Here is a 10173-nt window from a genome sequence, read left to right as displayed (position 1 = left end):
GACAGCTCCTACTGGTCCCCTGGGTCCCCCTGCTTTCATCTCTGCCTTGGTTTCTCTAAGAGCCACTCTTATTTACGTTTCTGCCTGTACTGAGAACCTGCGCTTGGGGAGTTGGGGCTCCCTGCTTGTTCAGGCAGAACTAACACAAGGAAGACCATTTTGTAGATTTTGACAATTTTTAGACATCTAGCTGTAGATACTTGAGCAGTAAAACTGAATGTGTGTGTTTGCTGTGCACAGTGCAAATAAAAACTTCTCCAAATTGTCATTAAAACACCAGGATTTTCAAGTGAACTGTGTTCTTCCAAAAATATGGAGAGCTTATCTTTTTTGAGAGTTGATGGCTGTTTTTATTTAGTAAAAATCATTTCCTTTGTTCCATTTCTTTTCTGTCACATTATTCAAGGTAATAAATACTCTATGGCAGAAACTTCCTAAGGGAAGTCGGTTTAAACCCAATTGGGGAAATGCTGAACTTTAAATATTCAAAAGCTCTCTATCATCCTACATTGTACTGTCTTGGCTGATTCTGTGTGAATTATATGGTTTTTTTTTGTTTGTTTGTTTTTTACTACCTAGAAAAGGTGCAAAATTCTACTTTAAACCATATCACAAGTATTGGAAAATTTGAGCATTTAGCCAAGCTTTGATATGTTTTTAAAATATCAGCCTTAATAGGATACAAATTTTCCCAGGCAGAATGAAAAGATGAAAATGTATAATTTCACACTAAATTCCCTTCGTTTGCAGCTTTTCTAGTCATTAACAGTTCCTTGCTGACCTTCATGCTTTTACCCTGAGTAGAAATGGACAATGAACTAAAAATCTATGATTTCCAGAAATGAAATTAATCAATTAACTACACACGTAAGAGTGAAAAATTTGGGGGACCAACAGTTAATGTAATGGCTATGTCGCTGGACTCCCACGTAGTTGACCGCGGATCGAGTCCCGGACAAGGAGGCTTAAACTCACGCTGGGAGGGTATGCGTGCGTGCCCAAGATCCCGAGAGGAGAATGAAGGAGAAGGGATTGCAGAGTGGCCATCCCCCCTGGGGGGTGATTTCTTGCTTTCTGTCTCTCTGTCTCTCTCTGTCTGTCTGGCGAGCGCATGCGCCCTATCGTAAAAGCCTCTCCAAAAAAAAAAAAGAAAAAGAAAATGAAAAAAAAAAATTTGTGTCACTATAGAGGCTCTCTAAACCAAGTTAGAATTGGTGCTTTGATTACACAGTTGTGTATAACATAATCCACAAATTCAAAGAAATAAAAAGTTGACACTTGTCTGGGATAATCCGATCACTTACAAGTTAAGAGAACAAACATAGGCATTTTTTATAAGCTAGTTAAAGGAACCAGCAGTTGGAGTAACGGCTATGTATGTCACTGAACTCCCATGTAGTCAACTGTGGTTCAAGGTCTGGACCCAGTGGCTTAAACTCACTCCAGGAGCATGTGCTTGCTCCAGATCTCCAGAGGAGAAGGGATTGCTGCATGGCCATCCCCTCTGGGGGTTGATTTCTTGCTTTGTGTCTCTGTCTCTCTCTTTCTTCTGTCTTTCTTACGAGGGCATGTGACCTATAGCAAAAACCTCTTCAGAAAAAAGCTAGTTAAGATTAAAGCTAGAAAGAAACAAATGTCATAGAAAGGGACCCTTCACTGTTTCACTCTGAGTTAATTGTCTACTACTATCTCATTTAGCATTGTTTTCACAAAATTTTGAAAATTATAAAAAAAATGAAATTAAGCATAGTTTATGCTTAATTTACTAGAAAGTAACTAGTAACTACTACTAGAAAGCCCAAAACTGAGTATCTTCTAATCACTTGCAAATTTAGACTGATCTTCTCATTTTTAAATTTTGCACTGCATTTGTGGCAGGGAACTTACTTCTATATCAATTTTGGGTTTGGAAAAAATAATAAAGGTCACCTAATCAAACTATGGTAATTCTCCAATTCTTTACATATAAAACAGGCTGAATAGTATACTTTCTGAACCAGAAGAGTATGTCACATTAGTCTTAGATTCATCACATACTCAAAATTATTTTAAAGTTCAATATGATAGCTTTAATACTTTATCAATAAATGAAATATCTGTGATATGATGGAAACAAAATGTATTGGTCAAAAATGAGATACACTGATTTTTAAAAAGGAAAACGTATAATAACCAAACCTTTTTACCTTAAAACATATAATAAAAATCAAATAACTTTACAGTATGATATACTGTAAAATGTATCTATCTATCTACCTATCTGTATGTATGTATATATGCAGAAAGAGAGAGAGATACTATGTAAATGATAAATGGAGCAATGACCAGAAGATGGTAGTGGAATGGTTACATAGTTGGACTCTCACATGGCCGTCTACAATTTGAGTCCTGGACCCAGTGACTTAAAACTCATGCCAGGCACATGTACATGCATGCAGAAAATCCCAAAAAGGGAATGGAGAAAAGTGGACTGTGGTGTGGCCATCACCCCTGGGAGATGATTTCTTTCTGTCTGTCTGTCTCTCTCTGTCTCTCCATTGAACGCATGCACCCTATAGCAAAAATCTCTCTAAAGAAAAAAAAAGAGACAGAGAAAATAAATACAGAAACAGATTTTACAGAACATAATATAACAGGTAAAAGAAATGTAAATATTAAAATTTAAGGGGCCATCAGATGGGGTAGTAGGTAAGGCATTGGACTCCCACATGGCTAACTACAGTTCAGTCCAGAACATGGTGGCTTGGGACTCAAACTGGGCACATTTGTGTGTGTGCCCAGTATCTCCAGAGAAGAATGGAGGAGAGCGGATTACAGTGTGGCCAACTACCCCTCCTGCCCCGCCAGGGAATGATTTCCCACTTTCTCTCTCTGTCTCTCTCTACATTTCTGGTGAGAGTACATGTCCTATAGAAAAACTCTCTCAAAAAATAAAATAAAATTTATTATAGAATGTTTCCATAATTGGGGATAGTGATAAAATTATATTGAATAATAAAGATAATTACCTCATACATAAAATCACTACCTCATACCTAAAATTAAGTTACAAGTAGATTAATTTATTTAAAATTAAACTATTACTCTAGCGATAATTTCTAGACAATAAGCTACCTTATATTTAGAAATGTAAATCCGCCCAATATCTGAGGTTTCACCGCAATATGATGCCTATTCTCCTTGAGACTGGCCCAATACATTCCTTGGCACTCTTAAAACTTTAGTGGGAAGATATTAAGGTCTACCCTGAGTAAAATGACAGGGAATACAACAAAAGCAGGGTAAGAGATCATTAATTTATAATGCTCTGAATTTGAGATGTGTAAAATTTAATCTACCTGCTATATTGCACTGAGTATTACAGCCTAACCATCTAAAAGTGAATTTAAATATTCACTTAGGTGTTTGAAACTAGGACTGTTTAGTGACCTATTTCCAGTAATGCAGTGATGCAAGAACTTCTCTGGCATTATATGGAAAAAGAAACCCAAACACTTATGAAGAAAGAAATAATGTCAGCAACCACCTGCCTACTCCAAGTATGTCCTATTGGCATTGAGAACTTCTCTGGAACAAGGGAACATCTATACATCCTTGCAAAATTATGTATTAGCTGTCAGCTGTAGGTAAGGAATGAAGGTGAAAGAGGCCATTTTTTGGAATGGAGTCCTTGATTTAAAAAGTGATGAAATCCAAAACTTGTTGGAGTCGATAGCACTTAACAGTCAGAGCAAAGATACTTACTTGTTCTCTTGTGTTTTGTGGAAAATGCCAGAAAATGCCTGAAACTTGGTGATTTAGTAAAACAGAGGTTTATTTTGCTCACAGTTGGAGGTTCTGTAATCCCTTTCTGGTCAGGTTCTTCTGGCTGCCTCATAGAGGTAGAGAGTAGGAGAGCATGGTCTATGTACTATGTGTGTCTGTTTCCAATTCCACCTTCTTATAAATCCACCATGACTCAATCATGGAAGCCCCAATCTGATTATCTTAATTCTAATCTTTCCAAAACCTAATCTCATTTGACACCATAACTGGACCAAGTTTTAGCCACTTAATCCTGTTGCAATAACTCTACACATGATTTTTTAAGGAACATACTCAAATTATAGCAGCAGAACAAACTTACTACAGTGGAAAAAAGGAATAAGGCAGCAACTGTAATGTTCTGATATATAAGCCTATGGGCTATGTGGAGATGATTAATGTGTTAAAACAAAACCTTCTAGAATTACTGAGCAAAACTATTTTCAGTCACAAAAATAGAAAATCATGGTCTCTTGCCTAGGTCTTAGAATTAAGCCAATTCAAATGTGTTAAAACAAAACCTTCTGAATTACTGAGCAAAACTATTTTCAGTCACAAAAATAGAAAATCATGGGCAAGATGCCTAGGTCTTAGAATTAAACCAATTCAAAAACCCATAGCCCCCTAACTGAAAGAAATATAAGAACCACTTGAATAAAACCCTCAACATCACCAGAACATATATAATAATTCTACATTTAAGCCTTTCCCAAATGATCATTCTGCCATTTAAAATGTGGGCTATGTACCAGAGAACACAAAACACTCAACCTTTAAAGATTATCAGCAATTGCTTTTAACAAATGCAAATATCCAAAGTGCTTTATTGGTGACCATGCAATATCTCTTATTTCTAGTAGCTGTGTGGCAGATGTAGTTGAAGGTAGATCAAAAAGGTAATTTCATGGGTGAGAAAGCCATCTGCTATTGTTAGTCTCTGAGAGGGTTACTATACTGTTTGACTTTTTAGTTTTTGTAATACCATGCTAGCTTTTCTTCTTTATCAATTCCATCTTTTGAACAATGTGGGTTCTGGTATGAATTTTAGTTAACTAAAACAGATATTAACCTGGGGACCCAAATAATCAGAAAAGCAGCTTTTAGAGTCAGGAGTTAAATAGTGTAATAATACAAATCCATTTCAAACTAAGTCCAAAGAGATAATGGGTCCGAGCTATGGCTCTGTCCAAGTTATGAGCTATTATCCCCGTCTGGAAAGCGTAGATGGAATATACTTGGCAATAGGTAGAGTTCCTCATTGCCCCCCTAATACATATGAAGGGATGCCAAAGGGTTTATAGGAAAATGAAATGAAAGATATGAGTTTATTTTGGTACAAACATGAAATGTATGCATAGTTTATTCGTAATAGTCATTTCCATGAAGCTTTTGAAGACTGCCCCCCTCACATAGTGAAGATTCTTGCCCCGTCCCTGTTCGAGCGCCAGGTGTCCCGACCTGGGGGGACAGCCAAACAGGTTTCCTGAGTGAAGGAGTAAGAGCCGGGACAAGCGGCGTAGTGTTACAACACGGAGACGACAGTGTCGTCCGTTTATTGTGGGCACACGGTACAGCACAGAGATGATGCAGTGTCACAGCTCTTAAGGGTCACGTCATCCACCGTGAGCAGCACGGAGACGACGCAGTGTCACAGCTCTTCAGGGTCATCCGGAAACGATGTAGTGTTACAGCTCTTCAGGGTCTCCCAGGTCGTCTGGAGACGATGCAGTGTCAGCTCTTCAGGACCTTCAGGGTTGTCTGGAGACTGTGCGGTGTTTCAACTCTTCAGGCTCTTCAGTCATCGTCTTCCTGGTTGTCGTCGTTGTCTGGCTACTGTGGGCCAGGCATCGTGGTTATATACACTCTGGTGGGTTGTAAACGGTGGGCCGTGATTGGTTGTAAATGGTGGGCCGTGATTGGTTGTAAACAGTGGGCTGTGATTGGTTGCTTTTGGACCAATCATGAGGTGCTGGATATGCAAATTTGAGGGATTCTAGTGGCCAATCAGAGCAAGGTTTCGAAGGTCAGGTTTTTGGAAGGGAACCAATCATGGTAATTGTTTGCTCTCTGAGAAACCTCGGCAGACTCGCTGGTGTGCAGCTTCCCACAAAAGTTAAATAAAATAATTATTTTTTTAAAAAGATAATAATGGCTGAATGTACAGAGCATGTATGGGCTAAACATGGAGAGATGGTGGTTCAGGATTATTAAAGGGAGACTAAACCTCATCAGACATAAAAATATATATGATAAAATAATAATAAAACCATTTGTATTGGCAGGGAAACAAGTAAATGAAATAGCCCAGTATAAAATTACATCCTGATACAGGAAGAAAGAAGCCCAAATTAATGAGGAAGAGAGGATCACTTTGAAAACAGCATTTATTGTGGGCAGCACGGTACAGCACAGAGACGACGCAGTGTCACAGCTCTTAAGGGTCGCGTCGTCTACTGTGAGCAGCACGGAGACGACGCGGTGTCACAGCTCTTCAGGGTCGTCCGGAGACGATGTAGAGCTATGTAGTGTTACAGCTCTTCAGGGTCTCCCAGGTCGTCTGGAGACGATGCAGTGTTAGCTCTTCAGGATCTTCAGGGTCGTCTGAAAACTGTGCGGTGTTTCAGCTCTTCAGGCTCTTCAGTCGTTGTCTTCCTGGTCGTCGTTGTCTTCCTGGTCGTCATTGTTGTCTGGCTACTGTGGGCCAGGCATTGTGGTTATATACACTCTGGTGGGTTGTAAACGGTGGGCCATGATTGGTTGTAAATGGTGGGCCGTGATTGGTTGTAAACAGTGGGCTGTGATTGGTTGCTTTTGGACCAATCATGAGGTGCTGGATATGCAAATTTGAGGGATTCTAGTGGCCAATCAGAGCAAGGTTTCGAAGGTCAGGTTTTTGGAAGGGAACCAATCATGGTAATTGTTTGCTCTCTGAGAAACCTCTGAACAATATATTATCTCTGGGGGATACAGAGATTGGTTTCAACATAAAAGACTTCTTTCATTCACAGTTAACGCAATGGTTTGATCAGTATACAACCCAAACGTATCTTGGAAAAGGATTCCGCATTTTTGTAAACATAATCAGATGGTGACTCCAATTATAGCTGTGGTTTCAATATGGTGCCTTACTAGAGCAATATATGTTAGATAGTTTGCAAAACTGCTATTGTAATTCCATTCCCTATATACAAATCCTTTTCCTGTGACTATGTAGCTTCTTCAATTATGCCACATAGCCATTTCCCCACCCCTTGAATCTAGTCTTGACCAAGAAACTTGATTTGGCTTATGCAACGTAAGCAAATGTTATGCAAGCAGAAACTTGAAAACACCTATACATTGGAACTTGCTCCTTTGCGCTTGGGAAACTTGACACTATAATGGGAGCCAATCCTATCCTAACCTAGAGAAACCAGTTTGGAGAAGAACTGAACTGTCCTGGCTGGCAGGCTTAATAGTAAGACTTGTAATTAAAGCTACCAAATAATATCCAGTGCCAGGTAAGCCACAAGTTGACTGCAGTTTTTTATATAATCCTAGGAAATATCTGAACTGACAAGCTGGACCCAGCCCAAATTACTGATGTGCAGAATTGTGAGTTAATATTGTGTTAAGCCACTTTTGGAATAGATGATTGTTACATAACAAATTTTGACTGGTTCACAATTCAACACAGCCTTTAGGGCCTGATACATAGATATTGATATTTTTATACTACACCTAGTGAAGCAAAAGTAGAAATAATCATTTATCTATTATAATATAGTCTTCAAGGTTTTAGATCTTCTGAATCTCTCATAGAATATCACTGGAATCCACCACATGGAATATACTTATTGATTGGACCTGGTAAGCAGGAATTAGTAAACTTGTTAACTTCTTTAGTGAAACATGTAGATGTCAAATCATGGAAGGTTAGCCCAGTATAATTTAGGACTGCTTCACATTCGTAAGGTTCTAAATATCTAGGGGTCTGGGATGTTAAAAGTGACACCATGCAACACCTAACACTAAAGTAAAAGCACAATGCCTATTTTGAACTTTGGAGGCAATACTGCCACTGTTCCATGTGCCACTCCAACACATTTACTGAACGTGGGGTTCAGAGAAAGAGAGTTTTGCCATAAGACTCGGGTCTTACCATTAAGCAGACCACTACAGTTTTAAGGCAAAGGTATACCCTTACCTGCTGGTATCTATTTCACTTTTGAAAAATAGCTTCTGAATTAGTACCAGGCCTCTTTAGAGATTGAACATGGAACCAGCCAGTGGACCGGTGGTTGGGATTACTGAATCCCACATGGTTGACCACAGTGTGAGTCTCCAACTCGTGACTTTAGAAAAATGTTGGGCACAGGAAGGAGAAATGTAGAAGGAGGGATTGCAGCATGACCATTCCCAGCAGGGTGTTTCTCCATCTCTCTCTCTCTCTCTCTCTCTCTGGGAAAAAAAAAGAACAGACTGAACACTTGTCCATTGAATACCAAATGACATAAAGCCTGTGATGCCTACATTGACCTGGGAGTTGTTTGATCCATTGAACCAAAGTCTGCTCACACCTAGGTCCAATCCAACCAAACACAAATATTATATGATAAATAAGTACTATGCCTTCCTGAAAGGCCCAAGTAATTTCTTTTTTAGTGGCTTGGATCCTCATACTGCATACTCCTTTTCTCTCTCTTTCTCTCTGTCTCTCTCTCTCTTTACAGAATATTTATTAAATTGTTTAATATACAATTTCTCATTTGTCAATTTGGAAGTCCTTTGTTGTAAAGCTAATTATTCTGTCTGATGAAAACAGCAGCCCACAGTGATTTACTCTGGACCACCACATTGGCTAAATTCAATTTCTTCTTGAGACACCAGTTTCCTTCTACATTTGTGAGGTAAAGTTTTATTATTTCTGCCATGTCTGGTGGACCCTGATTCGTCAGCAAATCCGGTGATTTACTTCCCTTAGAATGATGTGAGATTGAAGAAGAATGGGATGGTAACCTTGGTGATCTCTGAGTTTCTAATACATTGGATTTAAGATTGTGTCTTCTGTCAGGAAATCTTAATGGTGGCGTATGTGGCTTCACTACCTGTAAGACCCTGCTTGCAGATGCCATCTTGCAGCCCATCATGACCCCAGAGGAGGGGCAGCTTCCGGGACACAAGCAAGCACAGCGGTAACACTGGGGGTAGGCAGCTGGCAGTGAGCTGCATACTCCTTTGATCTTGCTTTCACCTTTCAACCAACATTGATGGCTTTGTGAGAACTCCCTATGACCAGGGAGAGAGAGGGGCTTAAAAAAAAGAAAAAAGAAAAAGAAAAAGAAAAAAGAAAAACACTGTGTTTACAAATTGTCTCTGCAATATATACTAGCATCAGCTTAAAGTGGTATGTTGCTGACTTATCTGTCTCACCTCATAGATGATCCAGAAAACAGTAGTGAAAGGAAATCGCTCAGTAGACTGATTTTGAGCTGCAAATCCAGATGTCATTTTTTGGCCTAGAAAGAAAAATTTTCAAAATTGAGGAACACCTACTCATGGGCATTTGATCACTAAACTGTATCCATTTCTGAGTAGTTTCTCAATTAGAGGACATCTTGTGAATGTCAGTCAGCCTCATTCCCCATTCACCCTGGTGGTTGTTCAATGGGTCATTTACAAACTAGCATTACAGCAGAGAGGATCCTATGAAAGGGCAGAGCAACATGTACTTCCAATGAAAGCCGATTTGTTTTCTACTGCTGTTGAGTGGGAAAAAAGCCAATAGCAAAGGGCAATACTCTCCCCTCAAAAGGCATTATTACCATTATTTTGCAGAGGAACTGCTCAACTAACTGATGGCAGCTTGCAGCTAGGGCAGAGATCTCATTGTGAGTAGACCCTGTTGAGGTGGCCACTCTCTTTCTCCTCTCTCTCTCAAGAAATAAATACTTTATTTATTTATTTATTTATTTATTTTAACAAAAGAAGACCTCAGTCATGGTGGCACAAGGGGTAGTATACTGCTGCATGGTGGTTGGGGCCACATGGGAGGCCAAGGTTCAATTCCCTAAATAGGCTGGGTGAGGAGGCACACCCCTGTGGACCTAGCTAACTAGGAAGCTGGGGCAGGAGGATTACAATGTGACAAAACTCTGTCAAAAATCTCTCTTGCTCTCTCTCTCCTTACTTTCACACTCTCTCTCTCATTAAAAATAATAATAATAATAATAATAATAATAATAATACAATCAATAAATAAACCAATGTCAAAAAAATGAAGATCTAAAATTTAAAACCTAACTTCATAACTATGGAACAAGAAAAAGAAGAACAAACTAAACCTAATGCAGAAGGAATAATAAAGATTAGAGCAGAGACAGATAATAT

The 10173-nt window shown here is 39.1% G+C and overlaps 1 pseudogene; it reads right to left on the bottom strand.

The window, feature by feature from the left end:
• Window positions 1-8622: 8622 nt before the first annotated feature.
• LOC106734207 (28S ribosomal protein S36, mitochondrial pseudogene) lies at window positions 8623-8930 on the bottom strand (annotated as a pseudogene).
• Between the last annotated feature and the right edge of the window lie 1243 nt (window positions 8931-10173).

The sequence above is a fragment of the Tupaia chinensis genome, unplaced genomic scaffold (assembly GCF_000334495.1).
Source record: "Tupaia chinensis unplaced genomic scaffold, TupChi_1.0 Scaffold149807_1, whole genome shotgun sequence".
Classification (NCBI taxonomy): domain Eukaryota; kingdom Metazoa; phylum Chordata; class Mammalia; order Scandentia; family Tupaiidae; genus Tupaia; species Tupaia belangeri.
This window is presented reverse-complemented; position numbering and strand designations above follow the sequence as displayed.